Below are 18,412 nucleotides of genomic sequence, written 5' to 3'. Positions count from 1 at the left end.
CAAATAACTTTTGAACAACTGGGCCCAAGTCCTCCCTTGTCCTGCATATGCTGCTTGGATTTTGAAATGATCACTGTTTTAATTACTTAATTAAGTTACTTAATTCTTATACTAATGGACTTCAGTAGTGAAAGGTAATAGCATTAGCATATGGTAGATCTTTGTCTTTTGTGTGATGACATTTTGCAGAGTAGGAGGGACATTACTGGTGTTTGAAAACACGTTGACCAAAATGTCAAATGCCACTGAACTTTGAGGATTTTCTCAAAATTGTCTTGCTATGTCTTGCACATGTTCTGCTAAATATGAGAGATGACACTTATGCATAGGCCTACTTCTGACTATTCAGCTACATCACTAAGCTTAGAGCTATATCACCAAATGGTGGGTCATTAAATGGGTGCTTTAGATTTGTGGGTGGTTTAGGTTTTGGGGAGGCCCAAAATTATTTTCTTTCATAGGGTCCAACATAGCGCCACCCCTGTGTGGAAATTGTAAGTAAGTAAGTAACTTTTGCATGTAGTTGAACTCTTTTGATCATGAATTTGTGTACTGCATCATCTTTTTATTAGTAGTTATCTGTTTAACTCTGAACAAGCAATTCTTCACTCTCTAGGAGGATCATGTTACTGATGACAAACTTGGAGTCTTGAGAGCGTTGGCTGGTGTCAGAACAAAAGCGCCTGTTTCACGGTCTGAAATGGAGGTCAGAGTGTAATGACTCATTCCATACTCTAGAGGGCGATGTAGGACTGATGGAGCTGTGGTTTGGTGTCTGGTTCCCATCCATCATCAAATACTTTGAATGACGTAGACATTCTTAATTATGACCAGTGTAATGATTTCCAGTGTATCAGAGCATAGCATAAACATAGCTAAGGTAACTCATTTTCTATTATAAAATCATTTTGTACAAGAAAGACCTATTGTTACTGTGTCAAGTATGTGGGACTACAATATAACATTACATTACATTACATTACATTTGGCTGATGCAATATATGCATTTTATATCAGTATCAGGAGTAAATGTACAGGAATGGGATTTACATTTTTGGAAAGAGGTTTCTTGCTGCATGTAACACTTGGAAACAAGAAAATGTGGTTAAAAAAGCTTATCAGGCCTAGGGGCATTGATTCAGATGTCAAATTATGAAAGCAGGTATGGTCAACCTCTGAGAAGGTTTCAGACAAAAAAGCAAGCATTGTTGTAACTAACATTTACCACCATTTTTCCCCTCAGAAGTATACTGTCCTCACAAAGTCAAGTCGTTCCATCTGCTTCTGTTTCGCTAGTGGTCAGCAGACACAAAGCACACACACTGCAGAGAGTGCTGCCTGCCTGCCAGCCTGCTTTATGTGTGTTGACTAGCAACATACCAGCTGTCAGCTCTCTGTAAACCCCACAACCAAATGCAGGCAATTTTGGCTAATCAAATATAATTTGTGATGTATGACTGTCACAGCCATGACCTGGACAAAAGCATGGGGACGCCAAGGCTAAAACTTTCCACTTGTGGCCCTATGATTAATGGATCTGTGCATGGTTTACCACTCATGTAAATAAGACATTGGGAAAACACACAACATGCAAACTAAGACCAATTCAAGACTGATTTCTGTGGAGAGGCTAGCGCAGCGGTAAGAACTATACTCAAAGCTTTTCACTATTTTTTCCAAAATTATTTTCGGTGTTAACCACTGAAAGGTGTGTTTCTACTGTGATCACTATAGTCAAGTTTATTTGTTGGACTACCACCGGAAAAAATAATACTAACAAGATTGAGTGTAAACATGTGCCCTGATCTTATTAATTAATCAATTAATCCTAAATTAGATCTTACAAATAGTGTTACCCCGTAAACAACACTGCCATTATTGCAAGTGTGTTGCAGGATGCGAGACTGACTGTATTGTGTGCATTCTTGAATTAAGTGTGACTCATCGGGCAATAATGCACTGTTTCAGATTGCTGTGGTGATGGACATTTGGTATGCAATAAAGTATTTATTCTGCAACTTTGCAGTTTATGTGTGATTTTATTTAAGCATACCATATAAATTGTACTGTGTGTAAAAGTTTGAAACATCAACAGAGACAGGAACAGTAACAGACACATATGTAAAAGTGGAAATAAAATACGCTTTTGACTGCTGTCATGTACTGGCATCTCTAAATCACTTGAGTTGTTCACTGCAAGGCTGCGGAGAGAAGTTCCATGAGTCAATTTAAAGCAGATTACACACGCAAAGAGAGATTGAGAGAGAAAGAGAGAGAGATCCAAAAAATGGTCTTCCACAGAAAAGAGGGAGATTTGACCCACCCTCTCCTTTCATTTAAAATAAGCTCCAAGACTACATGCATTGGTTGCAATATAGGCTACAGTAGTTTCTCGTCATTACGCATGGCATATAATACAACTTAGAGGTTAGGTTATTACTTTACTCTCTGTTGCGCGAATTCAACTACACAGAAAGTTACGAAGGTACGAAGGTACGAAACCGGACGCTCCAGCCACAGTCTCTGTGGGCATGCGCAGTGGGAACATTTGAAAAAAGCCGTGCATTTTTGAGAGGGTGCTTAGATGAGTATGACTGTCATTTAGCCCAAGTAAAAGAGCTATCACTGCTAGGATTCTACACGTAACTTTGTGATCCTTGACGGGCCGACGCGTGGAATTATCGAGTCGGCAATATAAATGCAACAGTTATTTTTTGGAGTTTCATCGGGGGCTGTCATCGGTAAACTTCGAACCATTGTTTGGTGAGTAACAAAGTATCTGACGTGACTAACGTTAACGTCTATCCACTTAGTTTCGTTTGGTCCAACTAAAAGTTGGTTCATGCTGACTTATTGTGTTTTAGATATTTTATGGTCCTTATGAAACTACTACCTGTCTCAAATCACTTTTCTGTGAATCAATTCTGCTGAAAGAATCTTTGTTGAAAACTTGAAAGGAATTGAGATGGAGAAGAAGGAATCACATTAGTATCGTTACTTGGTTGCACTTCCATTCTAACGTTAGTGGATGTGGCGTTTCGGTACTTCTTTCTAACGATGCTGACCTGTTTCTAACAGCTGAGCTCGTTGCTTGAGTTCGGTGGCATGTCATCTATCCGTGTTGAAGAGCTTATGTTTCCAGTTGTGTACATCAGTCTCTTGACGTGCACCTTCACATGAACATGGAGTTTTGTCTCGACAACAGATTGCTCGTTTCGAATAGAATTAGAAATGTGGGAGTTTAGCCTATACTTCTGTCTTGTCAACCTGATTTTTGCCCAAAGCCTTTGTGATTTTCACATTAGTGCTCCACAAGAGGAAGACATTCTCAGACATTTTAGATGGCACCTGTACCTTCGGACTGGTTTGACCTGTCTTAGAGATGCTGATGGAAAGTCACAGACGTGCTCTTATACTGTAGTTTAAATGGCACTGAGAGTTGCATTGTGATTTACATTACATTACATTTAGCAGAAACTTCTTGACCAAAGTGACTTACATATGTCAGCTATATTACAAGGGATCACATTGTCCCCGGAGCAACTTGGGGTTAAGTGCCTTGCTCAAGGGCACAACGGTGGAAGCCGGGAATTGAACCGACAACTTTCAGGCTACTGCACGCTATCCCAGCTCCTTAACCACTACACTACCACCGCCCCGATTTAGTTCCCTGGTTGGTCAAAATTCACCCTTACAAAAAATAACTGCAGTTATGGGCCCTGAAACGGTGGTTATACTGCATTAAAAACAACAATAATAAAACAAAAATACAATACAGTAAAGTGCAGTTTCATGTCCACAATGTTACATTTATGCAGTAAAGTGTAGTAGCCCACAATATAGTTCAATGCAATTTGTTTCAAATCCCAAATTCCTCAAAAACTTTTCTAAAGGCATTGCAATACTTTTACAAAGTCAATATAACACAGCTTATATTAAGCTATGCAACAAAAATCCTAAGAGTCTCCTGACATGCATGTAGGCCTATGTGCCTCAGAGCTGTGTCCCAGGATGGGATATGCCCCCCCCCCCCTCTCTCTCCCCAAGAAATCACTAGAACAGGATAACACAGGGCCCTGGAGCAACTAGCTGCTACATCTGATGACGCATGCAAGAGAGTAAATGGCAGGAGATATTGCTGAAAGGTTCAGCGTGATGTAAGTTGAAGTAAATGTTCCAGCTGACTGGTTCTCACTCCCTCGAAATAAGGCAATTCGCCAGCCCCTGTGTCAGTCTTTCCACTGGTAGTTCATTTTAAGCATAGACAATACAGAAACGGAATGAGGGTGGGAAGAGCTGGTTGCGCTGCAGAAGGTTGAAGAGGTCATGTTGCTGGTTGCTGTGAGTATCCTACGACCACCATGACTACTGTACCCTGTTCTTGGAAAACACATGGGTATGCCGTGGAAGTAGGCTACCCAGCAGCACTACACCTTTCACACAAATTTCTGATTTGTAGGTGTGGAGTATTTATGAAATGAACCGGAGGGAAGTGTGTGTGTGTGTGTGTGTGTGTGTGTGTGTCTGTGTGTCTGTGTGTCTGTGTGTGTGTGTGTGTGTGTGTGTGTGTGTGTGTCAGGACTGGGCGGTTTGGGTTGTCTTGAACAATAGGCCCCATGAGAGAATGGTGCTAACTATGTGTGTGTGGGGGGTGACTTTCGGGGCACACCCAGTTCCCTTTTGGCAGCCCCCAAGGTTGGCCCGAGTGCTGAACCACACGCTGGGTCCTTCACACTCACTCCCCTCTGGTTTCCTGATCCCTGGTCAGATAGCTGTCAACCTGTTGCACGGAGAGATTGAACTCGCTACTTGCAAAATCCCTCTTCTCTTTTCTTTTACACTGAAACCCTTATCCAGTCGGTGCAGCTCACGAAATATTGTCTGTCTGGATCCATTTCCCAGTATTTATTTCAGACGGCATTATTTAGAGGAGCCATTTACAATAAATTAGAACCTGCTTAACACATGTATGTCCCATCCCAGAGGTTTTGCAGTTTAGTAAACAAACAATCAGTGCAAAACTCTGCAGCTTTCATGTGCATACTTTCTTTGAAGGATGACCAGCTTGTTGGAATGGGCTATTAGATGCATGTCAGACACCGTGTGCACACAAAGCCTTACAAAGCTTGTCGGGGTACAGAAAAAGTGCTAAGTCTCAAGCCACAGATTTATGTGAGTTGTCGTAACAGCATGATTTTTACGCTGTGTGCAGATATCCCTTGACAGATATGAAGCCATATCATATTACCCATGAGCTTCCTTTCAACTTCCCCCGGAAGAGTTTGAACTTACAGAACCCATTTGGTCTTTGAAGACTGTGGCCATCTGCTGATGTGTATAGGTCAGGATTGTTACCACTGTGTCCTATAATGCAAGGAAGACATTGCCTTCATTAGTGTTGTCACAATGCCACAATTATGCCTTTCATAACGATACCATGCCTAAATATCTCAATACCAATACTGAAACCATACCACTGCAAAAATCCTAAATCAGTAAATAGACATAATAGGCCTAAATGACAGAACTTGGAACTGAAACTTTATTTTAACTGATTGCAATTTGCAAATATGTTTTTATTACAACCTGATTAAAATTGTATTCTTAAAATATCAGTACTAATGAAATGGGGTATCATAACATATTTAGCCTAATCATTTCAAGGTATTGCGATACCTTTCTAGTATCAGTGAATTGTGCAACACCAGCCTTCATGTTTACTTTACTTGAATTGCCCCTTGGGGATCAATAAAGTATCTGTCTGTCTGTCTGTCTGGCTGTCTGTCTGTCTGTCTGTCTGTCTGTCGCTGTATTGCACTACAGATATTCTTGTGAACCCAGCACACCATGTTGGGTCCCCATTGGCTGTCTGTTTACTACGCTTGCTCACAACCAATTGATACGATGTTCTGGCCTTCGTTGAGTAGAAACAGGTGCACTATGATGCTTATTTGCCAGCAAACTAGGAAATTCTTCCCTGATGATGCATCACCTGCTGAATCAACTTGGCTAAATTTGGACTCAGTGGGAGGATTGACCAGCGGCTCTCGGTGCTCTTTTAAAATGTGGAAAAATGTGCTAGTTATCACATTTGAAGCAAGTTTATCCTAATGAATCACCTATTATCCAGTTGAAAATCTTTGGCCCATATGTTGTTTGTTTGAGGAGACAGACGTAAATGGTTATAAACCGTGTTCTTTAGCTCATCTTTAGGCCACTGGATTTCTATCCTAGACTAGTCTCATCTTTAGGCCACTGGATTTCTATCCTAGACTAGTCTCATCTTTAGGCCACTGGATTTCTATCCTAGACTAGTGTTCTACATTAGATAGATGTCTGTATGCAGTGACATATGTTTTCGAAAACGGACAAGAAAGAGAATTGCTTTTAAATTCTATTTACAATGTACCTATTCCACACAGTGTTTGATGTTGTCTTATTGTGAAACTTCCTCATGTGCAGAGCAGCTTGTTCTCACCACATACTGAAATGAAGAGCATGCTCTGTTTTGTTGATAAAGACAGGGGGTTGACAAAGAAGGGGCCAAGAAAGAGAAAAGGGAGGACTCACAGATCCTTTAAACGCTGCACTCCATGGCTCACAGTCTCCTCCACATGCCAGACATTCTAAAGCTCCAGTTCACTTGGTGCTGAGATGTCAAGGTTTTGCATTAGGACAGAATGCATTGAGCAGTTTGTGAAACTCTGTGGGCCAAGTTCCTTTTACTTTTAAGAGGCAGTGTGTGTGTGTGTGTGTGTGTGTGTGTGTGTGAGTGTGAGTGTGAGTGTGAGTGTGAGTGTGAGTGTGAGTGTGAGTGTGAGTGTGAGTGTGAGTGTGAGTGTGTGTGTGTGTGTGTGTGTGTTGCAGACATTTCAAAACATAGCTTGATCATTGCTTGTGTTGCAAAACATTTCACAGCCAAGCATTGCATTCCAAAAATACACATTGACCAATACAATCCATGTATGTTAGGAACTTATACATGCAGGCAGTGTCTGCATATGTCCCACCTGCACTTAAATGTAGGAAATCTGTGTCAAGTTGCAGCCATGGTCAGCCCCTACACCCTCCACCCACAGACATACTTCCGCTCCATGACTGTGGGTACAGTCTTGATTAGCACCAACCTAGGCCTCAGAGGGACAAACAAAGCCTAGCCTTCCGCAGGCTACCTTCCTGAGCAGTAGAATGGGCAGTAGAATGGGCAGTGTCCAAGAGCACAGCAACACAGACCTGGAGCTCCGAGCAAACCGTGTTCTTTCCAGTGTTCTCACACTCGCTGTGTGCTGGAAGATCACGTTTGCCAGCTGAATGATAGCAGTTGTGTGTGTGTGTGTGTGTGTGTGTGTGTGTGTGTGTGTGTGTGTGTGCTTTGGGGGGGGGGGGGTGTTCTGCTGTTAGATTGCTGGCAGAGAAACCAATCAGTTCTGCTTCTTCTGAAAGGACTCTGTTGTCTATCGCATGTGGTGTACTTATGCAGAACCATGGGAGCCAGAGGAGACGTTTCATTATTCCTGCACTGCATGATTATCAGTAATCAGGTGACATATCGCTAATGTATCCCGCCAGGAAGGGCATGAATTAAGGCTGCACTAAATTTAGCCCACGGTGGACAATCCTGATCCCAAATGTAATTTAGTTCAGAGGTTACATTTAATTTCTGTCTGGAAATTTGTCCCTAAATAACACTGTGGAACAGATATTGCGATATGTCCGTATTTGGTTTTTTATTGCCTGCAAACTCAATAACTGTGGAGCTCTGACGTGAGGAATGGAAGCACATGTCTGAGTTTTTTTATTTTTTATTTCTTATCTTTTACATCACCAAATAAAGACTATCTCTCGCTCTATTTTTGGACCGCAGGAGCAATAACAATGCTGTGGAACGTGTGAGATCGGAAGATGGAATCTAGTGGTTAGATCACCCTCATTCTCATCTCATGTAAGTAACAAAAAACGGGGAGAATGCGAGTTTCCCAATCCAACATCCATTCATCTTTAAGGAATTGGAACATGTTGCACGTTTTTGCTGACAGCAGAGGAACATTCCAGAACATTTCAGCGCTGCGGAGGTTGTTAATTTTGTTATTGTCACGATTGACTCTCCGTTCTTTCTCAACCCCCTTTGCTGAGTGGCTCAAGGCCTCACTTTGTGGTCTTAGTTAATGTCCCTCCGAAAGCCATCTATTCCCAGCTGAGGAACCCTCATGGAGTTTGTGGTCCGTCAAGGCCGCAGGTGGCCAGGAATGAGCCCAGTAAAACTCACGATAAGCAGCCATGCCACTTTGCTTCTGTATCATTGTGTTTGCGCTCTGTCGTGTATTTAAATAGAACAACACTTTGTCCATAAATGGCCTGTAATTAGGTAAAGCTTTTTTTTTTTTTTTTTTTTGCTAAATGCTGTGGTCTGGTGTGTGTCGAACCCAGAGTCCCATGGGGCCTTGTTCACTTGGTGGTTTGAGGGGTTTGGCCTCTTTTGCATTTCCTGTCAGACTGGAAGGGTCTTAGACCGAACACGTCGGAGGCCTCCAGAGAACCATATTTTTAGCCCATTGCCAACACCTCTGGGATTTACCTCCAGTGAAGAAAAGGACTCAATCGTGTCAGAGTGGCTTCCCTCACTTCTGATGGTGAGAACCAGTTGGACTATTGGGTCCTTAGTGAGTTGTTTGAACAATTACTCCATTCTAGGAGTTTCCGAAAAGACCTTATCTCTTGGCATCTCAACGGTTCCCACTTGGACCTTTTTCAAAAGATGCAATACCTTCTCCGTCAAATTTGTGCCAGAGTCATGGATATGAATTATGTCCAACTGGGCTTAGAACATCGATCAAATATTGTTGGACTCAAGTATGTTAAGAATGGTCAGAGTCAACAAGTTGGGTAGCTATGACTAATGGAAAAAGATCAACATTGTTTCTGGAATCTTTCCTTTTCCCACATAGGTCATCATCAGTTGTTATTCTTCCACTGCCAGTGCTCACTTGTTTGTGTCTGGGTGAATGCTTAACGGAGCCAATCTTCTAAGTTGGCATGAGGAAACAACTTTTGTGAGATGTCACCCGCTGAAAAGCTCTCACCCCTCCAAAAGCGCCAGAAATAGGAACAGCCGATTCTGTTCCCAGTTCAGCTACAGAGGTCCCTGACTGCGCTCCCAGGCCACCTTTGTTTATTGTGTTTGTGTCTGTGTGTGTATGAATATATTTGAGAGGCAGAACCATCAATTAGTGATGCGCTGTGTGGTCCCCTGAGAAAGAGGACCCTTGTGTCTTCTGCTTTGCATCGTCATGTGACCTGGCGGGGCGGAGAGGGCTGGAAGGGCCGGCCGGTCGTCCTGTGAGGGGCCCGTTTGTTCGCCAAGGACCGCCAGCTGTGGGGATTAACCCTGCACCGCCTCACACGTCTCCAAGCCCTCAAGCCGCAAACATCCACCAGAGCCAGTCTGCGGCCAAGGACTATCTGCCACCCTCCTTTTCACACTTCTGTGTTTTTTCTAAACATTGTTTAACCTTTTTTTTCCGTCTTTAGAGTTGTGGTTGCAACTTTAGCATGGTAAGTACCGTCACAATTAAGAGTTATTGGATTTTTTGCAGACTTTCAGCAACACACTGAGAACGCTACAAATTCTCACTAAACTGTCCGGTAAGGTGGACCTTATCTGGAGCTTTTAGAGAAGTGTTAGGGTCGTCAGGGACAATGAGGAGGTGAAATGAGATTTTACCCAGATCTCGATGAGCTTCCACTCCTATGTCCAAATCCCAGCCTGCCACGAGGAATCCCTGGGATCCTGTTCATGGGTAGGTGGCTTGGATCCCTGGGATCCTGTTTGTGGGTGTATATGGTGTGCATGTCTGAAGAGGTCTCTCATTTTCATATGAAAGGTTGGTCTGTAGGTTTGGATGTCCTTCTCATTGGCACCGGGAGCGTACGGAGGGGTGGACACCCTCGCTCTCATGACCCAATAACCATGATGAAAGATTTCAATAACACACTCTGGAGCTCGTCTGGCTTGTGGGCAGCCGCCGCAAAATGTGGTTACTTTGCAATATCCGTCACGGCTGATGTGATTTGACAGAAAGGAACGGTGGTTGGCGAGGGAACAAAAAGGCAGGGCAGCTGAGAAAGCTGCCCTGAATTCAGTATGATTTGTGACTTGTGTGTGTGTGTGTAGGGTGTGGGGGGGAGGTGCTCAAAGGATGTGTGTACCCTTGGATACTAGCATGACTACTTGCAGGTCTACAGTAAACAACACCTCTATGCAAATCGTGCACAGTGCCTGATGTTGACAGTGCTTGTTCCATCAGCCTACCTGTTAAGCCACACACGGGCACCAGTCATGCTCGGGCGACTGTTAAGTATCAGCGCGGTATCATTTCAATAGGTTTGCTTTTGTCAAAAACGTACATTTATAATATATTTCACATTTATTTCAATTAAACACCTTTCTATTCTGAGCCATGCATTAGCTGCATGTTCCACATTTCTATACTAGTGGCATGGGAGGTCATGACTTGGCACTACTGCTGCTGATGTGCTGCAAAGGTTTAGCCAGCTGACGGGATAATAGTTGTGGACTTGTGGGCACTATATCTCTCTTGGATTTGGTGCAAACGACTCCAAAGTGGGGGGGGGGGTCACAACAAGGGCAGAGAGAGAGAGAGAGAGAGCGCCATGACACTATATGGAGACAGGTCACCAGCTTACTGCCCTGTTGATTCTGCACCAGATAAATTTTTTTGTTTTTTTTATCACTAAAGGAGTCTGTGTCCTCCTGTCCTGTTTCCGTCCTGTCCTGGCGTGAACTCAACCGCTCACTTCTGGATCGGAGGCATGCGTTGAGGGATTATTTGGCCCAGCTGAGACTCCGCTTCCTACCGCATCCATCACAAACAGGACTGGAAGGGGGTGACTTGTTTTGTATCTCTGTTGTGGTGCTGCGTGAGAGAAGAATTCACATCCCAATTTGCTTTGCTTCTGAGTGTCCCGCTCTTGACCTCAAGCAGTCACACCCCTAGCCACTGTGGTGACGCACATCATTCTTTTGCCTTATTGTCTGAACTCCTCATGATCCTCATTTGCACAGGGAAGAGACTCTGTGACACATGTAGAGCCCTGATTTAAATGCTAGGCAAAGTGGAAAGTCTAAAGTCTAACTAAAGCTTACTTAATAACTATGCAAAATAGGGGTGTAACGGTACACAGAAGTCACGGTTCGGTTCATACCTCGGTTCGGACATCACGGTTCGGTACGAGTTCGGTACAATGGAGGGAAAAGCAAAACAAAAATGCAGAAAGCATTTTTTTTTTGTACATGTCTCAGGCTGTACCACCTAGTGTCATACAGTCTCTTCCCTGAGCTATCTGAACAGCCTGAAGTGTGTAAGATGTAGTCTAAACAGTACAATAAGTACCCAGACTCCATCTGTAACTTGTAAACAAAATAAGACAATCAGCTATAAAACTGAAAATAGGCCTACAGCATCTCTTATTTCTGAAAGTGCAAATTACATAGAAAAATTATTTTTAAAAATCCACTTAAGCAAGACCTTCAACATCTGTGTTTAGTTGTATATGGAAGGGTCTACAATTTGCCTCAATATTTTTTTGTATTGTGTGTAAAGTAATAATCTAGCCTACTAACTGTGAAAATATCACAATATTTTGCCTTTTTAAAAAAAACGAAATTGCTCCTTTTATTTCATAAACAGACTACAACTAGAAGTCACGTGACTTTGCCCTTTGACGTTAACTCACCGTAGCATGGTTTGTTTATTAGCCTGGTTAGCGTTGTCACTTTATTTTGCTGTCTATGCACTTAACACTACCAGCTCCTCATGTGAGAAGTTACAAGTTACCCCAACATAAAGGTAATTACCACGCGATTTACATAGCTTTCTGTCATTACGAAATCATTTAATTTAAGCCATAGGTTTTGGCCCTATTTGTATGTGTATCCAAAGGCTGCTGAAGCGCAGGGTAAGTTTTTTTCCCCCTCGTTTCAGTGATTGGTAGCCTACATCATCTGGGTGATGGCTTCGAATATGTGTAGCATTTTTTCCACTCACATACCCAACAACTGCTGATCAACGCCGACACACAGTTTCATCTTATCCACCACTCTTTCGCCTGTACTAACGTCACTGTAACTGAAGTTCTCAAACTTACGATCTTAAAGAGACCAGCGGATCCTCTAACTCTTGTGGGTCTAACCTTAGTGCTGCTAATGACTGACGGACTCAACCGACGACCTGACAAAAAAAACATAGGCGCCAATCAGAGCTTCAGAGCTAAGGCGAGGCTAAAGATTGCGTTAGGTGTAGCTAAAGAACTCCCGTAACTCTCGCTACTTAACAGTTAATTAATCCGCACACGAGTTTTATTTATTTTTATACCGTGTATTCTCCGTGTAAATTCATGCACCGAACCGTGACGCCCGTACCGTTTCGGTTCAATACGAATACATGAACCGTTACACCCCTAATGCAAAATCTATTTGCGGAAGTCAGTGTTGGGCAAGTTACTTCAAAATCATAATGTATTATGTATTACTTATTACTGTCATTTCAAAGTAATTTGTTACATTATAATATTACTGTCTCTGAATTGTAAGGCATTACACTACTATTGTATTACTTTTAAGTTACTTTTACCAAAATATCTAGAAATATGGATTTGGAATTCTAAATGCAGTTTATTATGCTCAATGCAGCTCTTTGCACTTCTAATGGAGGGCGATGTGGTATAATGACTGAGCTAGGCTTAAGGCTAACAACAGTAGAATGCAATAGGCGCAGTGATGGCTCATGATGCAATACAAGGAACAACCATAGCCAGAATTTTGTTAAAAGCAGAAGGTCGAAGTCTGGTTAATTGTGATAGAAATGCTGTTACTTTAGGCTTAGGCCTACTCATTAAAATCAACAGAGAGCCACTACCTGTATATTGTAACCCAAAACTTGTCAAGATAGACTACACAGTGCCGCTGCTGGCCATTTTGGTGCCCTAACTGGTGAAATACAGTATTAACCCAAGTATGTCATCATATGGTCAACTATAAAGATGTAATCTGCCTGTTCCCAGGGATGGGTAGTATTTCTGAAACATGTAATATGTATTTGTATTTCAAATACAAAATAGTATTTTGTCATTTGTATTTTATTGGGTTGAAGGAAATGGCTCTGTATTTTGTATCAAAATACTTTATTGGTGTGTATTTTTGTATTTTAGAAATACTGCAAAATACTATATGTGAAAAACACTAAAAAAAGTAGATACTACACACAGGTGTAATGAATAATTGGTAATTAGGCAACAATGGTTTATTTGTATCGCAATCAGCTAATGTGAGAACAGCTGTGTTCACAGACACTCACAGCTTTTCAGTGACGGTTATTGTTGAAGCATCAGCTCTGGTCTGAAGCACTGGTGTGAAGTCGTATGCAAGTAAAGATGAGTAAGTTTACCTGTGCAAGTTCACATAAGGACACCGACAAAGGCAAACATGTCCTATTGTCTCCATGCCAATCTTTAACAGAACAAAAAGCCAGATATCTCAATGAACCACAATGACATCAATAGATGGTAAGGTGTTGAGTGTGTTTGAATCCTCTTCCTTGTAGCATCCATTTCTGCATTCTACAGTGGGGACAAGTTCATCTTGTTTAATTAAATAACAATTCTATTTCCTTATTAGCTGCATACTTAAGGCATATCAAGTTTCTCACATACTGGAACTTCAAGATACATAGTCTTATGATTTTCTTATTCAGTTCTGCACTGGACTTGAATTACGAAATTCGGCACAGATACACAATTATGATTTTGGCCTATTGATTATATTGTGGTTAATTGAAAGCTCTCTCAGTCGTTTTGGATAAGCATCAGCTAGATGACTAAATGTAAATTCTTGAATTATTCTTCTAATCACACTACATAAACTTGCGTATGGTATACTATTTGGTATGACGGGCCAAATTGTATTGTTTTTTACTATATAGTTAGGCTAAATGTTTGGGATATTAAAAAGCTTTTTTTGCAGTGCTTCCATACTTCCTTGAAAAAAGTATTTTGAGTATTTTCTAAATACAAAAATACAGTATTTTATTTTAATACATAATATGGTTACTGTATTTTGTAGTTTATTTTGATACATTAAAAATGAGGGTATTATGTATTTTATTTTGAAATACATTCTGATGTATTTTTGCCCATCCCTGCCTGTTCCCAGCATTAGAACAACACTTTGCGATGGTTAGCTTGTCACCTGTGACGATATATGCTAGGCCTAAGTGACTGACCTATCTGGGTGCGTTTGGAGATGCCTGATGAAATCAGACGTTGTTGAATAGGCATAATTTATCCTGGTGCCACACACCTTTCATGTAGCTGTTCGCTTATTTCCTCTGTGCAGTTTTTGTAACCGAAAGTAATGATAAAAGCACAACTCCGGGAGGACTTCTTGTCGCCATGGTCAATGCATATCTGTGAGTGTGCGCACATAGCGCATGCGTTACATTGCACATTATGGCAAAGGGGCCATGCCGCTCGTTATACGTTTCACAAAGTATATGTAGCAGTAAAATAAAATAGAAATGCATGAATAAATTTAGATTAAAAAAGCAATAATTGCATGAAATACAGCTTGTTCAGGAGTCTCGAAGCTCGAGTCCGAGTCAAGTCTGAAGTCTTTTGAGTGGAGTCGCAAGTCAAGTCTGAAGTCACTGTTTTTGCGACCTAAGTCCAAGTCCCCATCTTTTTTACATTTCTCTCTTCATTCTCTTTAATTCAAGTTCACAGCATGAAGCTGACATGAAGAGCATTTATGCTTTATCAAGAATCAAAAAGATGCGTGGCACCGCTCTAGATGTGTCATTAAATTAATTGTGCTATTTCGTGAGGTATAGAGATCTTTCGGTTTCACACACAAAGTGCACTTAACTGTTCTTCATATCCTAGTTGTCTCTGATAAATTGAAAATAATGAGCGTAGGCTTATGTCCATCCAGTCAGTTGCAGCCAGCCACAGTCATTTTCAACCAGTAACAGGAGATACGTTCTGCTATTTGCTTAGTTGTTTGCGAATATGTATCAAAACATAACACCACTTAATTTCAGGTTAAAATGCATTGTAATGTGCGTTACTGAAGTTTGTACCGTGTAAAATATTACCCAATAGTTTTTTGTAATGCCTTACATTACTGCGTTACAGCAAAAAGCAATATATTACAGTAATTACATTACTTTTGTAACTCATTACTCCCAACACTGGCGGAAGTAACACCATAAGAAAGATCCTAAACACAAACATTGGTGGGTCTGCTAAAAGCTGTCTCACTCCACATTGGTGGGTCTGCTAAAAGCTGTCTCACTCCACATGATGCTGTTAGTTCATGCATGAGAACTGTGGTCATAAACCGACTCCGCACTTTCCCCAGCATTTCCATTGGTGCCCATAGGGACACAGTACACAGCCAAACTCGTATAAGTGAAATGTAAGTAGTCAAACGTAAAGCAGTTGATCCTGCATCTACAAGTATGTTTAGCATGAAACTTAACATCATTACCGGTCTCTTGTATTTGTGATGTGACAGATATGTGATATTACAGAATGTGACATGAATGTTACATAATAGCACCGCTAGTCTGGAAAAATACTGATTGTGCCTAATTTTTGGATGGCTGCTGTCAGCAGAGAGACCTATTGACTTTGACAGTGATGCAGCTGCTTTGCTGTCGAGGTAGTTTTTGAGGAAGCTTCACCCTGCCACAGTGCCTGGCTTGCATCCCTGGACGAACAGATTTATGGCCGGGGATTAATCACAGCGAGGCCAGAGGGGCTGCCGATTGCGTCGATCCGTGACTGCCATTAACCTCTTGTTAGGAGATAATGGCCGCAGGGAGTGGCGGGAGGAAGTTTGGAAAGGGAATTCGGAATGTCTCTGTCCAAAGTCCTGGAGTGGGGTGGAAAAGTTGGGAATGAGGTTGGAGGGTTTGGAGGGGTTTAGTTGGAGTGCATGGAAAATCAGATGATCCAGGGAAGCCTCAGGGTGGAGTATAAACTGAGGTACTGCAATCTACCGAGTGCAATGGGACCGGCGACCAGGGCTTTTTGAATAGGACTGACATCCAAAATATACACTTGTTCTCTCTCTCCTCCAAACACTGCACATTGTCTACTCCCCTATAAAGAAAACAGTTTAGTTTAATCAGCTTCAATCTGTCTACATTTTCTTATTCCCAGAGGTCCTTTAAATCCAATACTCAATTTTCCAGCCCATGCAATGTTGGACGTGCTACATGTTGAGGGTGTAATTACTGTATATGGGGACGCTTGCTCCCCATGTAGGAGTTTTGGTATTAAAGTGGGGTTTTGGTGGACGGAAGTAACAGTTTAACGAGTTCTGATGGGTCTGTTGGAGTTTTGGTTTGGTCCAGGTTTAGACTCATGTACTGACACTGTTACAGCTGTTTTCTTAAGAGCCCAATACTACACAGGTCAGGAACCCATGCACAGGTGTAAAACCACACACACACACACACACACATCTGACACCATGTACACTATGGGGCTTTTAGCTAATAGTTGGGAGAGAGACTGGATTTCCAATGAAGGTCTGGCCACAAAACTGTTTTCATTACTTCAGCGCATAATGACATGCAGAACAAGAGGGATGTGTGCCCCTAATGTAATTTCACTCCCTCCCCCCCCCCCCTCCCAGTGTTTTGCATTCAAATGGTTTGAGACCGCTCGAATAGGCTGCGACGAAGGGGCCTCCAAACTGTTTACGCTCCTTTTTGCTCTCATATATTTTTCTTTCTGCCCACACTCCTGGAAGTTCTTTTCCTGTTCTCGCCCTGTTTATTCATGCAAACTCGACTTAGTTTACCCATGCCACTTGATGTCGACTTTTTTTTCGCATATGTTGTTTCAGCGAGAGAATGTCCGAGTGCAGGCTCTCTTCCTCTTAACGCGAAGCACATTCTGCGGCTTTCGGGCGGAAGTCAAGTTTCCTAACCACTGTCTCCTCTATCCTACTTTTATTGTCAATAATTTAGTCTGGGTGAGATATTATTTTATGTAGCACTCAACAAAGAGATGGACAGCTGAAAAAACAAGATGGCTCACTACTGCTTGGACAGCCTTTTATTTTAGATGACGCCATCGACACCTTGGGAAAAAAAATGTCAAAATGGCACCAGTGGGCTCCGCTTGTAGATTTTCCCATGGTTAACGTCTTGCTCAGATTTCATATTAGCACAAAGCATAGTCACTTCCTCTTACTCATAGATGTCTGCGTAGTTTAAACACAACAATATGTCCAGACATATTTGTTTGCTGCAGCAAGTCTGTTTATAGAATGAGGCAAAATGGTAATCGTGGCATAACATGCCATAGGTAGGTATGACATGGTATTTCGGGACAGTGTAGTGAGATAAATGTGAGATAAATGGATGTTTTCACAATGGCCAGGTCTTTGTTGAATTCCGTAGGTGTGAAAGGCTTTATATTCACTCACAGATTGGAACAGTGTGCCAGTCTGGAAGTATCTGTGTAGACAAAGCACAATGCTTGTAATTTCACCCTCCAAATGAGCAGACGTCTTTCTTTTTTGTTTGAGCCAATAGGGTTGTGCCGATAGACGATATCATCGTCCATCGTGATGGTTGACAGACATCACGATGGAAAGCAACCATCGTGATGCCACGCCCCCACATGCCAGTCAACAGCTGTAACCTGCTGTAACAGGCTACAACATATAAAAAAACTTTCCCTGGAAATGAAATTGAGCCTACTTTAAAGGCTGTCAGTCAAACAGTTATCACGTATTAGTCTACCGTCTTGTAAAATAAAAGACTTATTAGTCTACCATCTTATTCAAATAATTCCTGACTGACGTGAATGTGTAGCCTTATTGTCTTTTTGTAGCCTACATGTCTCGCAGGCCTATAGTCTACATTGGACGTAACATATGTAGTCTAATGTTTTAGCAGAAAATAGTCCTATTGAATTATTATTGTTAGGCTACATTCTAGCGCTCAAATATTTTGCAAGGCTACAGCGAGCGCCAAATGCGTCCTTTTCCTCTGTGTTAAAATAAACCATTTCTTTCGTTAATTATAGGATCAGAAGGTAGCCTATCCGTCTTTCACTGTAAGGCTTGTATTTCATGCATTTAGCAAAAGTCCCAGACAGCAGCGGAGTGGTAATCGGGATTCGTTATTTGTAAACGTTTTTTTACTTCGTCCTCCAGTCTGGACTGCGCGATCGCAGCCCTTTCACTTCCCGCCGCCCTCATAGTCAGCATAGACGGTAGCCTGATAACGTTGGATGCTGCATAGCGTACTACTGAAGATTTTAAATGAGTGACCACGATTGTAGTCTTAAGTAGCTTTTTTGCTAGGCCCAACTAAGG

General features: G+C 41.9%; 1 protein-coding gene across 1 annotated transcript in view; it reads left to right on the top strand.

Moving 5' to 3' along the window:
• The first annotated feature begins 2,499 nt into the window (after window positions 1-2,499).
• Window positions 2,500-18,412, top strand: part of LOC143110200 (pleckstrin homology domain-containing family G member 3-like) — a 72,226-nt gene continuing 56,313 nt past the window's right edge. The window contains exon 1 of the mRNA XM_076273083.1: window positions 2,500-2,763. The gene's annotated coding sequence lies outside the window, so the exon portion shown is untranslated. The remainder of the gene's footprint in view (window positions 2,764-18,412) is intronic.

The sequence above is a fragment of the Alosa pseudoharengus genome, unplaced genomic scaffold (assembly GCF_046254945.1).
Source record: "Alosa pseudoharengus isolate Yale_2024_CS ecotype anadromous, Long Island Sound unplaced genomic scaffold, YU_APseudo_1.1 YU_APseudo_1.1_scf_7, whole genome shotgun sequence".
NCBI classification, from domain to species: Eukaryota; Metazoa; Chordata; class Actinopteri; order Clupeiformes; family Clupeidae; genus Alosa; species Alosa pseudoharengus.
This window is presented reverse-complemented; position numbering and strand designations above follow the sequence as displayed.